Genomic DNA, 21,485 nt, shown 5'->3' on the forward strand with positions numbered 1-21,485 from the left:
CCTAGCCAGGTAACGAAACATTTGGGAGAAAACAACCAAGCTCAGAGAACCCCAAGGACTCCACAGTTCAACCCTGAGCTACACATATTCTCTTCTATGAATCAAGATTTGTTGATTCATTAACTGGTTTTCATATTACCAGGAAAATGGAATCAGTTATACACATGCATGCACACACACAGAGTACCAAGAATATGGTCACTGACAGAAGAAATGGTTTTTGCTCATTATTTTTTGCTTCAACAGATTTAAATGGAAATAGTACTTGGCTGGCATTTCTTCCTGTTGCTCCAGTAGAGATGACAGCAGCTGGAATCCTGACAACTGCAGCATTCTCTGTGTTCTTAGGATTAATTTCTTTCCTGCTACTTGGACATTTGTTATTGTTTCATCTTTATCTCTGTAAGTAAGACATTTCTAGAAAAAAAAAGTCACACAATATTTTTGATTGTTTATTATGGTCTACGTCCAGTCAGTTTAACGGAAAGAAATACAAAAACATGAAAAGAACAGAACAAATAAAATGCATAAGACATTATCATACCAGAGGGAGTGAGGACCATATAAGCTATCTGAAATACGTCATCTGGTCAAGGCCCCAAATCAAATAAGATTGTTGTTAGTTGTCATAGAACACTAAAATAAAAAATTGTTTACCATCAAGGGCATGTTCAAGGATACTTATGCAATCAATACATTTATCTTTGCTACATGGGAGCAAAATGGGACAATTAACAGTCTAGAAGCTGTTATGGATTTTGTAAGTGTCCCAGTGTCCCAGATGGTGGCTACAGTGAATCTTTAAAACTGCAGCCCAAAATGTAGCTATTGAGTGGGTAATATTGGTCTGGAAGTCTGACAGAAGAAGTGAGATCCATATTTTGTCTTCTTGACTTGGTAAATCCTTTAGTAGATGAGAGATTAGCATGGCGCGTAGATCCCTTAAAAATCACAGTATAAGGCATAAGACACATTCTTAATTGAGCAGAGTAGTTCCAGATTAAGGGATTTTTCTGTTTCTGCTCTCAATAACAACTGAGGGAAGAGCATCTAGTCTAGCTGAGGAAAAAAACAACAACCTTTGCAGTGGATAGAACTTGTCAGATATTGGCAATAATTGGCTAGGCTATAGCTATAGGAGATTTTCCATAGTTTAACCTGTTGCCACTAATTTGTACACTGAAGCTTAATTTAGGATTTGCAGGATGGATACCAAAGAATGAGAACACCAAGGGAGATGCCAATATGGCAACAAACTTTGAAGAAAGTTTATTAAGAAATTGTCCCTAAAGGAAGGTTAGATATTAATGAGGATTAAGTGTCTAGCAGGCACTGGATGCCTGCTATAACAAAAGAGGGAAATAATTATCCGATTGGGGTTAGAGCAAAAAGTTTATCTCACAACTTGCAAGAGTAAATAGCAAGAGCTAGCTTGTCTAAGCAGCCTCTCTTCCATGTGTTAATTAAAAAATGCAGGTCAATCACAGGATACCACCCCATGTCAAAGATTCTCTGTTTTATCTCTCATTGTTAGAGAAAATAGCCTACTTGGGCTATACATCATTTTTAGCTGATACCTGAGAATAACTATGTAGGTACAAGGCTCTGTTCTTGTGACATCCAGTTCCAATCTTATGGCACAATGGTGATACATTTAGGAACTCACAAAATCAATCTTAGGAATTTAAGATTGCACCTTCACTAGTGGGGTGAAGTTGGTTTAGGGATGAGTTGTACACCATAGAGTAGCTGTGCCATTACCTTGGCCTCATAGTTTCAGTGCAGCAAGAATGAATTGTCCTCCCCTGGTATTAAAAAAAGAGAATGGCTGTACCCTTTTCTGAGCCCCTTGGGACAGGTATTCTAGATGGATATCTTGCCTCTCAGATTCATGAAAGTTTGTATCTAGGTCCTTGACATATTTTATTACTGTTGATAGTGCAACTACACTTTTTTGTTCTCCTAGCAAAGCTCAAAATTTTGATTTTTCTGGTAGTTGATTAACAGTGTTGGTTAACAATTCTTGGTCTTTGCAGTAGTGTGTGAGTGCTTTTAAGGCTCTTTTCAACCCTATGATTAAACATGAGAGGATGGCCTTTAGGTCAGCATAAAGGAGGATTAAGATATACCTCTTGGCCAGTTTAGGGGGGATGAAAATTCAAGATGTTTTAGATGTGAGACCACCAAATGTATATAAAAGTTAAAAAGTAGTGGGGCAAGAACATGTCCTTGTTTAATGCCCTGGGTTAGGGGGATTGGGTTGCAAAGCAGTTTTTCCTGCCCTTCATTTTTACTGGCATGAAGCTACAATGTCTGAAAGTTGCAATGGCTGGCTGGCTTGTTTGAATTCAAGACCAAGAAAACTGTTCCTTTGCTGTTACACAACAATCACATTCCCTTTTATTATTGCAAGGACAAACATTCAGTTACTAAGTCCTCATCCTTTATTTTCTTAATAACAGATTCTCTGCTGTGACCAAATCTTCTATGCCATTTTGCAGGATTATTATTAGTATGTATCCTGCTGCTCTGTTTCCTCTAGGTTGCATAGGTTCCAGGAAATTAGCTCCTGCTTTCCTTTCAATATTATTTCATGTTTCTAAAAGTCAATTTTAAGCACAATTTTACAGCCATGTTGCATAAGTTGACACAGGATTGAACTGTGGAGTCCTTGGGATTCTCTGAGTTTGGCTGTTTTCTTGCAAAGGTTTCATTACCCAGCTAGGTAACATCTTCAATGCACTGAAGATGTTACCTAGCTGGGTAACAGTAAGTTTACAAGAAAACAGCCAAGCTCAGAGAACCCCAAGGACTCCACAGTTCAATCCTGAGCTACACATATTCACTTCTATTGTTAACATAAACTTTTGTAATTTGCATCCAATTCTTGTACTTAATATGCTTCTTGAAAAATTATTTTTCTGCTTTCATTATGATTTCTGCTTTCATTATAATTTATCAGACATTTTAGTTTAATACTGCCTTTTCTACACATATCTATCAACATTCCATTTGTTAACTTTTTTTTAACTTTTCCTTGTTAAGATTTATCAAGGCCTATAAGCACATTTTTGTTGTAGAAATATTGACGTGATATCCAGCAAAAATCTGTTTTTCTTTTCAAATCCAGAATCATGTCCAATTTCAAGTAGGCATTTTTTGCTAACATAAATACTGTTTGTCTGCTCCTCATTGTTTTGGCAATTCCTGTGTAGACTTGATTTTTCTTTTAGGAACATTTGATCTCATTGGATCTTAACTCTGTAAAATCTGCATTCTACTTTTTTATTGCAGTAATAACAGACTACATTTCACCCTTTTATCTTGTTTAGAAAATTTCCTTCAGGTACGAATTTCCTTCAGATACATTGTTCAAATAATGGTGGTATGCCTCCAGTTTGGCAATTACATTCTCAAGGGAAATTTGATCATGAAACCTGCTTAACTCTACTGTATCTGTACAATTTTATGGTAACAAACCTAATAACAATTCATCAGAAATGTTCAGACTTTTTTTTTGTAACTTCTGAATAGATTCTCTAACACATATTCCATTAAACTTCCATTCCTTGATAATTTCAGATTTATGAGTTTCTGAGCACTGAAGTATTATTGCTCATTTTTAGTGTTCAATCTTAGAATTATTTCAGATTATAATAATTTATCTTTTTGCATCCAAGCTATCAGGCTTGAGCTTCCTCTGGACATGGCATGTCCAAAACATCTGAGAGGCCAAGCTTTTCAAATATGCTCCAGATGCTCTTTCCCATCTTCAAGCATGAGATTTTTCTAGTCTTGATGTTGCTGCCATTTTTTCAGAAAACTTTATGCTAATATTTAATTCAATTCAATTCAATTCATTACAGTCGTAGACCAGTACAAGCAGAGTGCTCTGTGAATATATATAAATCTATTGTAATAGATAATAAACAAAATAATTTAAGACAAAGTTAAAATACATTTATAAAACAACCTAACTAGCATATATGAGTGAGGTCCAGGATGCAGTCTATATTTAAATGATAAAGTAGACACTGTAATTATATAAAGTAAAATAACATCTAAAATTACAAGAACATGATATCTAAAATGTAAATGAATTACAGTTCAATTAGGATGTTGTAAGCCCTACTGAGTGTTTACAATGTGTGGGCTCTGAGCATTGGTTTAGTTGTATGCTTGACCAAGCACTTGGAAATAAAAATTGGGTTCTTTTTTGTGACTGGGTGCTCCAGGGTGCCCAGTGTTCAGTTCTGGCTCCCTGCTGGGCCTACAACCCTTTTGTTAGAAAATTACTGTGGGTAATTTCATGGTTAGTTTATACCTAGCACACTCCTAGTCAATCCTGAAATCCAAATCAGAGCAAGCATACAGGCCACTCAGTTCAGCTATTAAAAATATTACTTGATGTGTATTTACTAAACATAATCAAAAATTTAAAAAAAAACAGTAAATTGACAAAACAGGACATAAAACAGGCAAAAGCAAGAAGAGACATGAATTATTTATATTATCTCTATCAGTCAAAAGACAGAACTTTCCAGAGCTACTAAAAACAATACCATGGGTAAAGCATGGACAGCCCCAAAGGGAGTGGCCTTTTGTTTCCAGCCTTAACTGTTTTTGTACATAACAGCAGCAGAACAGAGATGGAAAGTAGAACAGCAAGCGATCCTTCTTCTATTCTGCACTATTAAAAGCAATTTGGTGGACAGGGATGATATGTCCAAACATTCTTCCTCTTATCTTCTTCCTCTTTTATTTTGTGTGCTTTTGAGTCGGTGTTCACTCCTGGCAACTGCATGGACAAGTCCCTGCAGTTTTCTTGGTAAGGTTTTTCAGAAGTGGTTTGCCCTTCCTGCTTCCTAGGGCTGAGAGAGAGTGACTGGCCCAAGGCCATCCAGCTGGCTTTTTGCCTAAGGCAGGACTAGAACTCACAGTCTTCTGGTTTCTAGCCTGGTGCCTTAGCCACTACCCCAACCTGGGTCTCCTTCCTCCTCTAGCAGCATTAAAAAAAAATTAAATATGTGTTGAACAACTATCCAGTGGATTGCAGAAGAATAATGTTAGCTTAGTGGGGATCTGAGTAACTTTTTCTTAGAAGATAACTTTGGCAATGCCATTGAAAAGATGCTGTTTTCTTCTTTCATGTGATATGTGAAGGGATGCATATTAGCACATTCATATTTGTTCAGTTTTCATTTTGAACTTGTAATAACTTTAGGATTGCGTTAAATGTCATTTCCAAGTTGTACTCATATGTGGTGCTTCTAAATCAGCAACAATAACTCTTGATGGGAATATTTTGCAGTCAGAATGAATTTTATATCCTTTACCCTTTTTCACTATCAGGATGGAGATTTTTTTTAATGTAAGCCTCATACTTGTCCAATGTTGTTCATATACACAATAACATATTCATTGGAAGTACCATGCAATATATTATAATAATCAGCAACATGCATTACTAATATAGGTTGTACTTAAAGACAGTGGGTATGCTAACTGATATAAACTACATATAATAAACTGCAAATATGCAGGAATGTATTGTTTTAAAAATAAAGTGCAAATAATGTCTCTGTTTCCAGTAGGTAAGAAGATGAATACATATGAATATATGACGCACCATCGACTTAAACAGTGTACTACATCTCAAGAGATGAGTGTTACAGTAGCATTAGATACAACTTGCAGAAAGGAACCTTTACAGGTAAAATTATAAGCAATCTTTTGGCATTCTTTAATTTCACTTTCCTCCTTCGATGCCTGTTTCTACCCCTATAAAAACTCAAAGACCAAAGTTTTCTAATGAGAAAAAAATACAGAACAGCTAAAGAAATCAGTATGACACCAAAACAGTGAATATCTGAAAACACAAAAGGACACATGTAGGAGGTAGAAAGAGGAGTAGTAGAGACAGTATCCCAGAATTACAAAGATGGTGTCTGGAAAGCTAAGGCCAAGGGTAACAAAGGATGCTAAGAAAACAAAACATTAAATATGTTCTTTAAATATGTTCAAAATAAAAGGAAGTGAACATGAGCTCAGTAAAGTTAGCAAAATACCAGTAATAAAAAAGCAACTCCTATTATAGTTCTGTCCTTTTCAACAAGAAGGTACATGGTCCATTAAGCAATTGTTAGGAGAAAGACTTAAAGCCTAAGTTTGATAGAAACACAGTCAGAGAATACTTCTTACTTTAAATGAATATATATACTGTATATGTGTGTGTGTGTGTGTGTGTGTGTGTGTGTATGAAATGAATATATATAACTATATACTAGGGTAATGAAGAAACTTGCTGATGGTCTGGCCAAAATTTTATATATTATCTTTGAGAAATGTTGGACAATGGGTGAGATGCCAGACAAATGGAGGAAGAAACATTTTGTTCCTTGTTCTTCACATGACAAAACAGCACCCCTTTAAAAAGTAGCTGGTAAATTTACCCAGTGCTGAGAGACCTGAATAAATAAAATTCAGCTTTTCCATTCCAAAGAAGCCTCTCCCATGGAATCCTAACTGATGTAAACTAGATTGTGCCTTTATTTTCCCAGGGTTTGTGAAGAAGGTGGGTTCAGTTATTCTTCACCAACCCCATCCACACCACACATACAAGCCCCCAACAGTCACCCAACCTCTCCCACACCAAAGGGGGGTTAACACCTTTGAAAGACTAGGAGGTCAAGAGTGGCTAGTTTCCTTTGCAGAAATGGCAGAGCTAAGAGAGAGAGAAAAAGGGTTGAGATCTGATTGGGCTACCCTTTCTGGAATACAAGAAAGATACGGTTTCTACCTGTGTTTGTCCTTGCTTCTGTATGATCTTGACTTTTTTTCTATTGTTCCCTTTCCTGGGAGACAGTCATCATGCAGAGATAGCCAGTAACTGTCTTTGAGCTTTGCTACAACATCAGCAATAAGTGGATGGAATTTTTCATTACAGCTGTGAATCAACTAGTTCAATGTTTGAGACAGAACTCTCTGCTCCTGTCTACTCTATATGGACTACCCTCTCCCAGCCAGCTAGAGGAGATCAAGCTGCAGCTGGAAGATGTGCAGTTGTGCGAGGTTGCCTTGCAAGGAAGGCCTTTCCAGTTAAATATGCCTGTGCACTAGGGACTCTGGCTACAATGACTATAGGTCTATTTAGGCTGAAGGAACATCGACCAAATGCAGGCTGCAAAGAACACCATACTTTGCTCTCATTACTACTTTTCACCTCTCCTCAAACACTTGGCATGGCAATAGGGGAGTCCATGCAGCTGAATCAATCGCACTTGCCTCTCTTCAAAAGAGAAGATTTGGCCATCTACCGGACCAATGTTTGTTTTGCGGAGAACTGAACCACTTTGTCTAGGGTTGCCCTACTAAACTGAATGCCTTGATGGTATCAGGTTCTGTCATAATTTACAGTTTGATTACACATTATGCAATATAAATTCAGGCTCCAAAACCAAACAAGCATTCGATCCACCCAAACAGGCCTCCCAACCTTTCTTTTGCCCTCCCACCTATCATCCCACCATTTCAGGTGGATGTCTCTAATAAGAATGTGAGAAAAGTTATACAGTAGTAGTATCTACTTCTCCTTTTATTGGTTCATTTCTTTCTTTTGAACAAATTGTATCTTTCCAGGACTCATGAGATCCATCCCACCAAATTTCAGTAATTCCTACAATATCATACTTGCCCTCCTGTACTAGGGCTTCAAGTTGCCTATTTATTCCCCATAATCTGAGGAATATTTGAGCCTGCTGAATCTGCTGATGTATTCTTGAGTACCCCTTCCTTTTACCTTTTCCTTCCTTGTTGTAAAGTTTACTGCTTTTGGTCTTATGTTTTGGATGTGGCTCTAAGTAATGTTTGTTCTACAGTAATTTCGGATGTGGCTCTAAGTTTTCTTGATAACACCATCCCTTGAGTTAGCAGTTCCTCTCCAGAATTCTCTGTTACTTCCTCAGGCCATGACCATCAGTCAGAAGTCTGGATGAAAATATCACCTGTGCTCTGAACTCTTGCTTTTCTGCCTAGCTCCTCATAGTTGCTCAATATTCTTTCCAAGCTCTTTCTGGCAATGTAATTTGTTCTAACATAAAACAGTAGGTTTGATTAGTTGGGTCAGCTTTTCCATCGTGCCTTGGATCTTCGCCCCTGGGAGATAACACACTTCCCTTGATATATCTGGTCTGCAAACTGCAAACACATCTTGTCTGCAGATTGCCTCTGGGTAGCAAGTCATGAATCACCATCACACATCTTTTCTTCTTTGGGGAGTCATTGGATTCCTTGTCTCCATGGCAGTCTGACCTTCTCTCCTTTCTGTTCCTGGAATGCTGGGTGAAAACCCTTCTGTAGAACACTGAGAGACTTCCTTTAGGCAGAGTGCCTGAAATTGTGCAGCTTCACTTGTTTGGGATGGCATGAGGATTCCTGTCTGGACAGGGGGTAAATTAGCTTCCGAGCCAATCAAATTCTGATTCGGTTGTTCACCAAGTATTTTCCCGCCATATAGCCAACACTTACCTGTTACAGCTCAGTTCAGTCTGGCTGCCTTTAACTTTCAATTTCTTGCCACCCTTCATCCAATTTTCTATAGTTCCCTATTTTGTTGTTGTTGTTGTTCAGTCGTTAAGTCGTGTCCGACTCTTCGTGACCCCATGAACCATATTGCGCCAGGCCTTCCTGTCCTTCACTGCCTCCCTGAGTTTGCTCAGTTTCATGCTCATTACTTCAGTGATGCTATCTAACCATCTCATCCTCTGCCGTCCTCTTCTCCTTTTGCCTTCAATCTTTCCCAGCATCAGGGTCTTTTCCAAAGACTCCTCTTTTCGCATTAGGTGACCAAAGTATCTGAGCTTGAGCTTCATTATCAGTCCTTCCAATGAACAATCAGGGTTGATTTCCTTTAAGATTGACTGGTTTGACCTCCTAGCAGTCCAGGGGACTCGTAAGAGTCTTCTCCAGCACCACAGTTCAAAGGCATCAATTCTTCGGCGCTCAGCCTTCTTTATGGTCCAGCTCTCACAGCCATACATTACTACTGGAAAAACCATAGCTTTGACTATCCGGATCTTTGTTGGCAAGGTGACGTTTCTGCTTTTTAATATGCTATCTAGGTTTGCCATAGCTTTCCTTCCAAGGAGCAAGCGTCTTTTAATTTCATGGCTGCAATCTCCGTCTGCGGTGATCTTGGAGCCCAAATAAATGAAGTCTGTTACTGCTTCCATTTCTACTCCTTCTATTTGCCAGGAATTGATGGGTCCAGATGCCATGATCTTAGTTTTTTTAATGTTGAGTTTCAAGCCAGCTTTCGCACTCTCCTCTTTCACCCTCATCAAGAGGCTGTTTAGTTCTTCTTCACTTTCTGCCATTAGGGTGGTATCGTCTGCATATCTGAGGTTATTGATGATTCTCCCTGCAATCTTAATTCCGGCTTGTGATTCTTCCAGCCTGGCATTTCTCATGATGTACTCTGCATATAGGTTAAATAAGCAGGGTGACAGTATACAGCCTTGTTGTACTCCTTTCCCTATTTTGAACCAATCGGTTGTCCCGTGACTGGTTCTAACTGTTCTTCTTGGCCCGCATACAGATTTCTCAGGAGACAGGTAAGATGGTCTGGTACCCCCATCTCTTTAAGAATTGGCCACAGTTTGTTGTGATCCACACAATCAAAGGCTTTTGCATAGTCAATGAAGCAGAAGTAGATGTTTTTCTGGAACTCTCGTGCTTTCTCCATGATCCAGCGAATGTTGGCGATTTAATCTCTAGTTCCTCTGCCTCTTCGAAACCCAGCTTGTACATCCGGTAGTTCTCGGTTCATGTACTGCTGAAGCCTAGCTTGTAGGATTTTGAGCATAACCTTGCTAGCATGTGAAATGAGTGCAATTGTGTGATAGTTTGAGCATTCTTTGGCATTGCCCTTCTTTGGAATTGGAACGTAAACTGACCTTTTCCAATCCCGTGGCCACTGTTGCGTTTTCCAAACTTGCTGGGATATTGAGTGCAGCACTTTAACAGCATCATCTTTTAGTATTTTAAATAACTCAGCTGGAATACTGTCATCTCCACTAGCTTTGTTGTTAGCAATGCTTCCTAAGGCCCACTTGACTTCACTCTCTAGGATGTCTGGCTCAAGGTCAGTGACCACACCAGCATGGACATCAGGGACATTAAGATCTTTCTTGTATAGTTCTTCTGTGTATTCTTGCCACCTCTTCTTAATCTCTTCTGCTTCTGTTAGGTCCCTGCCTTTTTTGTCCTTTATCATGCCCATCTTTGCACTAAATGTTCCTTTGATATCTCCAATTTTCTTGAAGAGATCTCTAGTCTTCCCCATTCTATTGTTTTCCTCAATTTCTTTGCATTGTTCATTTAAGAAGGCCTTCTTATCTCTCCTTGCTATTCTCTGGAAATCTGCATTCAGTTGCTTATATCTTTCCCTTTCACCCTTGCTTTTTGCATTCCTTCTTTCCACAGCTATTTGTAAAGCCTCATCAGACAGCCATTTTGCTTTCTTGCAAAATGGCTTTCTTTCTTTCCTGTCTTTTTCCTTGGGATGGTTTTAGTTGCTGCCTCCTGTACAATGTTACAGACCTCCGTCCATAGTTCTTCAGGCACTCTGTCTACCAAATCTAATCCTCTAAATCTATTCATCTATTCATCACCTTCACTGTGTACTCACAAGGAATATGATCTAAATCATACCTGAGTGGTCTAGTGGTTTTCCCTACGTTCTTCAATTTAAGCCTAAATTTTGCAGTAAGAATGCAGCGATCCTTACATTAAGCCAGGATTCACCCTTGAGCTCTACCCCGAGTAAACCTACCGAGGAGTGCTCACGTTCTTTCACTCGCCAACGACCTACTGGACTTGAGCAACTCGCGGAGCGATGGCAAGCAATAGCGAGGGTGCAAGTTCGCGGTGCGGCGAGGGATCCGAACCCGAGACCCCAACAGCGGAGGAGACGGTCCAGAGGACAAGAAGGAAGGAGGAACCCACACTCACCTCTCGAGACGTGAGATGTTCCATCGACGTGGAAATGGGACCCAGAGACCTGTCAGGACACAGAGTCATGATGCAGCGGGGTTCAGGGTCCCGGGGCAGAAAACTGGAGGAGCGGATGTCCCGGATGGAGAGTGACATCTGATGATGGCTAATGGCCATGCAGGGCATTGCTTTGTGGATCCAGGGCCCAAGATGGGGCAGCCCTGGGCGTCGATGCGGAAGCAGGGGCCAGCACGGGGCCCATGTCCAGGCTGGCAGCGGCAGCTAGCCCGGTGGGAGGTGCAGCGGGGGACCGGTGGGCAGCAGAGGCACTCAGGTTCAGAAACCTGAAGAGCAGGTTCTCGGGGGATCCCGAGCAACTGCCCTGCTTCCTCATGCAGGTGAGGAATTTCATGGACCACAGTGGGCACCTATTCAGCAATGACAGGGAGTGGGTTGCCTATGTGGCCGACCTATTAGAGGGGCAGCCAGCCAGATGGGTCGTCCACCTGTATGATGCCAACACGGCAGAGCTTGAAGACTTCCCCGAGTTCATGCAGGCACTCAGGGACAGATTTGAAGATACATTGAGTGCCAGACAAGCCTGGGATGAGATCCAGTAGCTGCGCCAGGGGGGCAAGACAGTGTCCGAGTATTCCTTGGAGTTCTGGTGCATCACAGAAAAGCTCATCGACTGGCCGGAATCCCTGAAAGTCGACTACTTCCAGAATGGATTCCACCTGGAGATCCTGGAGAGAGCACTTGGCAGAGATGATCCAGAGACACTGAAGGAGTGGATCTGGCTAGTGGGGATGGTGGAGGCCGCCTGGAACTGAATTAAGCAGAGGTCCAGAGCCCAGAAGTTAGCCAAGCCTGAGCAAGACAAGGCAACTCAGGAGGAGAGACGTGGGAGCCAGCAGCAGACCCCCGGCGATGGAGAAGCCCAGCGGAAAGCAGGACTCTGTTACTGGTGCAGGGGGAAAGGGCACCGGGTGGCGCAGTGCCCCTCGGAGCAGGACACCCTGGTGAGCCGCACAGAGGATGGAAGTCAGAAGCCTCCAGGCAACCCACCCCCAAATCGGCCCCGAAAGCACGGTGGAGTGTGGGGGGACCGGCTGGTCCACCCCTGAGTCCGAGTCTTCAGGGAAAGAGACCAAGCCAGCAGGAAATGACCGCCACATGCACTGAACCATGTCCCAGTACGGGCAGAGGCAACACGACATGAAGACCTGCTGGTAAGCAGGGACTGCCCACCCATGCAGGTGAAGGTCTACCTCAAGGGGTGAGATCGGGGGTGAACCTCGAGGCTCTCCTGGACTTGGGGTGTACTCGTTGCCTCATCCACCCAGTGCTGGTATTGGGGCTGGGGCTCTGGGTGCAGAAACTCAGGGAGCCCATAGTGTTTAGCCAGCTGGACGGGTCGATAGCGGGGGGTGGGGGGACTGGTGCAGTATTACACTGAGCCAGTCAAGATGATGATCGGGACCCATCGAGAGGAGCTGCAGTTCGTGGTTACTCTGATGGCTTACTATGCGCTGGTGCTAGGCTTGGCATGGCTCAAGCTTAGGAACACCTACATTGACTGGACATCTGAAGCCCTGTGGTTCGGTGGTACCAGTGAGCAAGCGAGAGCAGACCACGAGGTGGGCATGACAGCGAGGCACCCAGCAGCACCAGAGGTGCCAGCAGAGAAGGAGGGGGTCCAGAGGCACCAACCTGGGGTGGCAGCAACTCCAGGACCATGCGGTTCACAAGTGGCGGCAGCAGAGGCGGAATTGGCGGCAGCAGGAGCCGAGCGGACACTACCAGGCGGATGAGGGGATGGCAGCAGTATCCTGGGACCCTACCGCCACCTGGAGGTGGTCTTCAGTGAGGCAGAGTCAGATCAGCTGCCTCCCCACCGACCCACAGACTGTGCAATTGAACTGGAGCCCAGGGCCAAGCTACCTAAGCCCAAAATGTACTCTATGTCAGGGAAGGAGATGGCTGCCCTGAGGAAGTTCATTGATAAAAACTTAGAGGCTTCATCCAGCCAGCAAAGTCCCCGATGGTGGGCCCAGTGCTTTTCCGGGAAAAGAAGGATGGCTCACTGTTGCATTATAACACCCCATCATATGCTAGGCATTTCTGTTAGTGCAGACTAGTAAAATCAGTCGAACGCTAACAAGGAAGCTAGCATGGAAAATACCAGCAACAACCTGGGGAAAAGCCTCAAATTTCAGGAGGCAAGCCCCTGCAGCTTGTCACGTGCTCAATCGGAGCACATGATCCCTTGTGTTTCATGTATTATCATATATAGTTATGAGCTTGTATTAGGTAGTGTGACGTATATATGCTTAACCCTGCCCTCTGATGTACTCAATAAAAGAGGTTTCCAGACTCCGGTCTGGGCGCTCTCATCCCCCTCGAAGGAGAATCAGTTTGGTGTCTTCTTTCCCCTCACTTGTGAGAGGCCCGCGGTAACTGCGTGAATGTTACAACTGGTGACCCCGACGTGATTCCCAATAACTGTGTAATCGTCCGTCGCTCCGCCTGAGACCTCCGATACTTATGCCCGAGAAAGGGCTCAACGCGTCCCAGCCGCCTGTCGGTTCCCTCGTAAGTATCGGAGGCGGGTTGTCCAAGCCCCAGGTTGCGCACCTCCGCGAACTTGGAAACCTTCTCAAGGCTTCTTCTCCCTCCGCCTGAGACCTCCGGTACTTACGCCCGAGAAAGGGCTCAACGCGTCCCAGCTGCCTGTCAGTTCCCTCGTAAGTATGGGAGGCGGGTTGTCCAAGCCTCAGGTTGCACACCTCCGCAAACTTGGAAACCTTCTCAAGGTTTCTAACATCATTCTTTCTAATCGAGGCACCCCATTGCCTCCAATTAAGCAAAAAAGGCTAGCTGAACTGCTAAAATATGTCTGGCTCAAATGTCCGGTCTATCCTGAGACTGGGTCAACAAAAGTTACATTGTGGAGAAAGATTTTGAAGTATTTAAATGAGCCACCAAAAGCTCCACAGCAAATTATTGTCTCCTGCCATATTCTTTTAGAAGCTCTGGAAGTTTACGATGAGGAGCCAAGGATGGCTGCTGCTGCAATCACGGCGCCTTCTCTTTACGAGGGCCATTCACCATCGGCCCCCCATCTCCCTCTAACAACAAAAGGAAAGGGATGAGGAACTTAGGGCCATTTGCCATCGGGCCCCCCTCTCCCTCTAACAACAAAGGAAAGGGATGAGGAACTTTTCCCTCCTCCGGCAACTCCAACTGCCGGACCCCTGGTACGCGCCATGATAGAGGCTCGTGCTAGAGGGGAATTAGATTTGGAGGATATGCAATCTTGTGCTGCCTTCCCTGTCTCATATATTCCCGATCCCAACAACCCCAATAACCCTCCTACCCAAGTGTTTGCTCCTCTGTCTTATAAAGTTGTAAAGGATATTAAAACTGCTGTAACTACTTATGGCTTACAATCTCGCTATTCTATGGGCTTGTTTCTAACACTTGCAAATTCTTCTGACATGATGATTTCTGATTGGCAAATGCTGTGTAATATGATTTTAACTCCTGCTCAGTATGTTGTGTGGTGGTCAGAATATCAAAAACAAATTGCCCTTATTGTGCAGGGTGGTCTCCCTGCAAATGTAACCATTGATCACTTGCTGGGACAAGGAATTTTTACAACTGCTGCCGCTCAAATCAACTCTCCAAGGGCTTCATTTCCCTTGGTTTCACAAGCAGCTGTATCTGCATTGTGGAAAGTTGATGATTCCTCAGCCACCCCCACACAATCCTTTTCAAAAATCATGCAGGGATCTACTGAAAATTATTCCAAATTTCTTAGCCGTCTCCAATTAGCCATCGAGCGTCAAATTGACAATGAGGACGCTCGTAATGAATTGTTATTAAAACTAGCTTATGAAAATGCAAATGCTGATTGTCAAAAGGTTTTGTAGCCCATTTTTGCTCGTCCCGGAGCTACTTTTGCTGACTTTTTACGTGCTTGCCGTATCGTTGGCACCACGAGTCAAAAAAAATGGAGGCTCTTGCTGCTGCGATGCACCAAAATCAGCCACTTCCTGCTTCTTCTTCGCGCCCCACCGGAAATTGTTTCAATTGTAGTAAGCCTGGGCATTTTAAGGCTCAGTGTAGATATGAGGAAGAGCAAATATATCTTGCAACCAGTAAAGTTTTGTTGTTACTTTAAATTCACTGGGTCTCCGTGTATTCCGAAGAACCTCTTGTGCCTCAGTGTTCGGTTGGAAGTGATTTGTGTGTTTCCCCAATTATTTCCCCGCTGTTGACCAGGGCTGTGTGTCTGTCTGCTCCAGCCGCACCTATCTGGAAACCCAGGTAGAAAGCAAAGGGGGCTGACAAGATCCGCATGCCTCAACAGGCTGTGAGTGTGTGTGTGAGTGACCATAGGCTGAACCTGGGAGCAGCGTCTGTAACATACCCATTAGACTTGGCCACTTTGGAAACAGATCTGTGAGAAGCAAGGAAAGCTGTTGGAAATGTTGGAGAGGAAAGTAAAGTAAAGACTGTGGGGGAGGTGCAAATAATAAGAGATAGGTGGGAAAGAAGTGGGGGAGACAGCAGGAATAGGAATTTGTGGAGTAATCAGGAGCAGAGAGTAGGGAATGGAGAGGAGCGTGTGCAAGTGTGGCGAAAGCTGAAAGAAAACATGGATGGGATGGGGCTCCTACTAGAAGCTTGTAGGAGTGGGTGAAGCAGTTATAGAGAAGTCAGGGAGGAAAGCATGGATCAGAAGAGGAAGATGAAGGGAAAGTTAAGGAGAAAGAGCAGTTTTTTTGCTGCTCCAGCAGGAACTGAAGCTGGAAGGGGAGGATATTGGAATTGAAATCCCGAATGGCTTAAAAACCTAGCAGAACTAAGAACAGATATAGCTAAAGCCTTAGAACAAACTGATGCTGTTTCCAAAGAATCCAAAATTACATTAAACCAGGGGATCAAGTTAAAAAAAGGAAAACCAGGAGGAGCCCTGGGACCACGATGGAAGGGACCACATATAGTCCTTGATGTAATTTCACCCCATCTAGTGTACCTGGACACAAACAGATGGTGGCACCGCTTCCAAGTTAAGCCTGTGTAACCTGGGTAAATAGGCTAGGTTACTTTTCTTTTTTATTCCCTCTTTTGTCCCCCCCTTTCTTTGTTTTCCTTTGCTTTTTGTTTGTTTGTTTTTGTCCCCCCACCCTTTTGATTTTATCCACAGGATCCAAGCATGAAGATCTACAGTACATCCAAATTCTCCTGCTGGGACAATGCCTAGAAGCTTTGCAGCACAGTTCTAACAACAATTTTTTTGTAGAACTGGCACAAACAGCTATGAACAGCTCAGCTTTTGCATAGGGTGACTTTTGACAGTGGGAGGAGTCACATTTACCTGTTTCTTTGGAATACCCTCCAGCCTAGAGACATTAAGAGATGCTACTGCTTTAAAGAATTTCACTAATGACTTGTGGGAGGAATGTTTTTTCACTTTGGATCTTCTCCAGAACCTGAACCATGGACAAACCAGAGGAGAATGACCCTGAATCTTTCAGGTGTAACCAATGAAGAAGTGACTGATATCAGTCCTCCAAAACCGTGTAGCTATTGACTATCTACTATTAAGAGCAGGACAGGGCTGCAAATCCTTTCAAGGTCTTTGTTGTTTTAACCTTGAAGGGCATTATTTTGATACACAATTTTATATTCTATATATACACAATTTTATATATTTTATATATATACAGTATATATGCTTCACATAATGTATAACCATACCTGTAACAGTGCACTCTATTTTATTTCTAAAGGGTTAACTTGCTTTTGTTTTGTAAAGAGCACTGGTTTCTTCCCCCCCCATCTCTTTGCTGAATGCCCGATTGTTTTCGAATAAGCAATTAGCCAAGTACAAGCTGTTTGTTGTACCAAGCTTTTTGCAACAGTTGTGAGGCCCTACATTCCAGAAAAAGATAAGAAGAATCTGGTATGCCATTCCCTTGGTAACCAGAAGAAAAAGTTACATTTAAGTTTACCTTCCTAAGAACCACCTTTCACTTGTTCAGACCGTCCCAAAAATCCCTTGTATGGGTATGAGGGGATGTACTATCTGATTACAGATTTAAATGTCTATAAAGCCTCTGATGTTTGTTTTGTGAGGTGTGGTTCCATCAACATCTCTTGTTAATGTGTTGATTGGGGTCACCCAGCTGTGTCTTGATCAAACTACATCTGCTATTCATCAGAAGTCTCATCTCAAGTCTTCTTATTGGCATTTTATTGAAACTTGGGAAATAAAAGTGCCATACAACCTAACCAACAACGAGAACTACATTGAGACAAAACTAGCCAAGCTTAAAATTCTAGCCTTTCACATTTCCCAGGATCCAGAGGGATGGAGCTGGTCATGGCTCACATCTTGGTTACCAGACTTTGGATCCTGGGGAAGGAAAATTGTTCAGACCTTGCTGTTTGTATTATTTGTCTTTATATTAATTTCCTCAATTTTTTGATGTGTTAAAATTGTTTTCCGGAAATATTGTATCTCCATGTCAACTGGACAGCAAACCTATTGGCAAGAATATCTAAAAAACCTATAATGCTCTGAGTGGGTGATGAGTGAGCCCCATTTTGTGGCATCTCCTGTTTAACTCGATGCCAAGGGGAGGAATATGTGAGACTTGGCGGCTTCTGTCCCTCTAGCTAGTGCCTGGCAGCCTGGTTGGGAAGGACGTGGGTAAGTGTGTGTGTGGCCTTGAAGGAAGAGTGCTGCTTCTATGCTGACCATTCTGGAATTGTTCGAGAATCCATGACCAAACTGAGAGAGGGCCTGAATGCTCGCAGGCGAGAGCGCGAAGACCGACAAGGATGGTTTGAGGGATGGTTTAATCTCTCCCCGTGGCTCACAACCTTGGTTAGCGCTCTCGCTGGACCGTTATTATTGTTGATTATAGCATGTACAGTTGGTCCTTGTGTCCTTAATAGGCTTATGAGGTTTTTTCAGGACAGACTGGGTACCATGGAAGCACAGGTCAATATGGCCTGCACTCATAAATACCTGCCTCTCCCAACCACGGAACCAGTGGCACCTGAACAGCCTTTTTGCAAACCTCAACTCACCTTTATCAGTGATGAAGAGGAAGCTGCCCTTTAAAATAATAAAAACAGAGGAGATGTTGCATTATAACACCCCATCACATGCTAGGCATTTCTGTTAGTGCAGACTAGTAAAATCAGTCGAACGCTAACAAGGAAGCTAGCATGGAAAATACCAGCAACATCCTGGGGAAAAGCCTCAAATTTCAGGAGGCAAGCCCCTGCAGCTTGTCACGTGCTCAATCGGAGCACATGATCCCTTGTGTTTCATGTATTATCATATATAGTTATGAGCTTGTATTAGGTAGTGTGACGTATATATGCTTAACCCTGCCCTCTGATGTACTCAATAAAAGAGGTTTCCAGACTCCGGTCTGGGCGCTCTCATCTCCCTCGAAGGAGAATCAGTTTGGTGTCTTCTTTCCCCTCACTCGTGAGAGGCCCGCGGTAACTGCGTGAATGTTACAGCTCACTGAGACTGTGTGTGGACTATCGGGGCCTGAACGCCATCAGCACAGAGTACAAGTACCCTCTCCCACTCATGAAGGACCTGCTATCACAGCTATCCAAGGGGAAGGTGTTCACAAAACTGGACTTAAGGGAGGTGTACTTCAGAGTCTGAATACATGAGGGCAACAAATGGAAGACTGCCTTTAATTGCCCTTTAGGCAGCTTCCAGTATTGTGTGATGCCATTTAGATTAAGGGGGTGTTCATGTACCTGATTAACAAGGTGCTGCACGAATTCCTCTACCAAGGGTTCCTGGTCTACCTGGACGAGACACTGAGGGAGCACATGAAACTAGTCAGAGCGGTGCTCCAGAGACCGCTGAAGGCGCAGCTATACGCTAAGCTCTCCAAGTGCAAATTCCACTAGAAGAGCTTGGACTACCTGGGGTACCAGATATCCAGCCACAGCTTAGAAATGGACCAGGCAAAGGTAAGGGATGTACTGGGGAGGGAGGCGCCACGGACCCACAGGCAGCTCCAGAGTTTTTTGGTGTTTGCCAACTTCTACCGGCAGTTCATCCCGAACTTCACCCAGGTCGCTCTCCCCTTAATGGACTTATTGAAGACCCAGGGACCGGGAAGTCCCCTAAACTGGGCATGGCCCTGACATGGGGGGTACGAGCATGCCAAGAGGCATCCAAGGACTTAAAGCGGCGGTTTACTGCAGAGCCCATCTTGGAACACCCTGACCCGGACAGGCAGTTCATCATCCAAGTGGATGCCTCTGATGTAGCGACAGGCACGGTCCTCCTGCAACCGGGACCGGGGGGTACCATCCACCCATGCGCATACGCCTCGCAGAAATTCAACGAGACAGAACACGGGTGGATGGTCTGGAGGAAAGAAGCCTTTGCGATAAAGTGGGCCCTGTCTACCTGGAGGCGCCTATTGGAGGGAGCAAGCCAATCATTCGAGGTCTGGACAGATCATAAGAATCTGGAAGTGCTTAGGACCCCGTGGAAGCTGTCGCCCAAGTATGCTGGTTGTATTTCACCTGGTTCAACTTTGAACTTAAGCACATACCGGGAAAGAGGAATTTTCTGGCAGATGGTCTGTCTCCCCTGCCCCAGCACGACAGCCAAAGGGAGGAAGTGGTGGATTCCATTATCCCCGCAACCCAACTGGCAGTGGGGGCCGTAACCCAAGCCCAAGCGAAGCAGAGGGAGGAAGCAGAACCTGAGCCGAGGCGAGCCTTCGTGGAAGCCGGCGAAAGAGACTCCTGGTTGGTGCTTAATAAAGAATCATTGAGGAGGCAAGGGGGCTTGTGATGGTGTGAAGGAAAAATTTATGTGCCAGAGGGGTGCCAGAGGGAGGTATTGGAGAGGGGCCATGACAATAAGAATGCAGGACATTATGGGTTTATGAAGACCCTCCACCTCTTACGCAGACAGTTCTGGTGGCCGTCGCTCCAAAAGGACAGAGGCATATGTGGCCAGCTGCCCAACCTGCGTGACGGCCAAGGGGAGCAAAGGGAAGCCCCGGGGATTCCTCCCACCAGTAGCAACCCCGGGAGTCCCATGGCAAGAGATCACCATGGACCAATGTGAGTTGGAGGGAATAGGTCCACCACCATTCCCTGCAGGAGGTGATTCTAATGCCTTAATTGATAGTCAAAAGGGAGAGGGATTAGGATGAGGAGAGAGGTGGTGTCAGAGCTTCCAGCATAATTTAGTGGACTGATCTGATGCAGAGAATGTAAACAAATATCTATCAATGGATACTATGGGGGCTGAGATATAGGTAGTCCTCAATTAATTATGGCAATTGGGACTGGAATTTCTGTTGCTAAGTGATGTAACTATATCACTTAGCAATAGCTGTTCTGGCACTTCCCAGCTGCTATCGTTAAGCAAATCCCACGCCACTAAGTGAGGATGTCACATGGTTGCCATTTGTGACCTCCTGCCAGCTTCCCCACTGACTTTGCTTGTAGGAAACCGGCAAAAGTTGCAAATGGCAACCATGTGACCTATGAATTATATTCAATTCTTGTCTCATTTCTTTACAACATATGGAAGTGATTTGCCTTTAGTGTTTTCCAACACTTTTAATTTTTATTTTACTTCCCAGTTTACCCACAATCTTAATATTCCATGGTGGTCTTCCATCCAAGTCCAACTATGCTTACTTTCCAAGTCCAGAGAAAATCAGCCAGGTGCTGGTACCTGCTAACAATAGTTCTACTTAATTTTGCAAGTCTCTGGACACCACAATTTAAGGATTCAGGGAAATTCTAACAGGTGAAAAGAAGGGTGTGAAGGATGTTTAGGGAACTGGAAACTAAGACCAATGAAGAAAGATCAAAGAAATTTAGAAAAAAAATTTAAATTTTTTTTAGAAATGTTCCTTAAGAAGGAAAGATTGGGGGTGGGATGTGGGAAAATGATAACACACTTCAGATATCTGAAAGGTCAAGATCAAGACCTCTTTTGTCAGAGAGTGCAAGAAAGGAGGTGATGGCTGTAAGTTTCAAGAAGTCAAATTTAAGTAAATGTTAGGAAAAACTTCTTAACAGTAAGAGCAATTTGACAGTGGAATCAATCACCCAGAATATGGTAGACTCCTTGTTACCAGACATTTTCAAGCCGAAGCTGGACAACCATATGCTAGGGATGCTTTAAACTGAATTTCTGTACTGAGGAGAGAGCTGGACTCAATAGTCAAAAAGGCTCCTTCCCATTTCTATGAAATATATGACAGATTACATCTGCTGAAAACAACTCTCTTATTGGTAAAAACTGATTTAAAGGATCAAATTTGCTTTTGTTTGCTTTGGCAGGTCATATGGGAAGTGAGTTAGGTTTTGCTCTACATAGAATTTTTAAACCAGGGCTGATAAACATTTGGCACCTAGCAGCTGTACTTAACACTGGGAGTCTGCAAAGAGTAGGAAAATTAGGA

General features: G+C 43.5%; 1 long non-coding RNA gene across 2 annotated transcripts in view; it reads right to left on the bottom strand.

Moving 5' to 3' along the window:
* Positions 1–21,485, bottom strand: part of LOC112543046 (uncharacterized) — a 65,612-nt gene that overhangs the window by 14,512 nt on the left and 29,615 nt on the right. The window contains exon 5 of one of the 2 annotated variants that reach the window (XR_015797762.1): positions 266–417. The exons of the other annotated variant lie outside the window; for it this stretch is intronic. This is a non-coding gene — a long non-coding RNA (uncharacterized LOC112543046). The remainder of the gene's footprint in view (positions 1–265; positions 418–21,485) is intronic. 2 annotated transcript variants of the gene reach the window in all.

Source organism: Python bivittatus, unplaced genomic scaffold (genome assembly GCF_059951505.1).
Source record: "Python bivittatus isolate LINGU-HERP-01145 unplaced genomic scaffold, Pbiv_v1 ctg000610_np1212, whole genome shotgun sequence".
In the NCBI taxonomy this organism is placed as follows: domain Eukaryota; kingdom Metazoa; phylum Chordata; class Lepidosauria; order Squamata; family Pythonidae; genus Python; species Python bivittatus.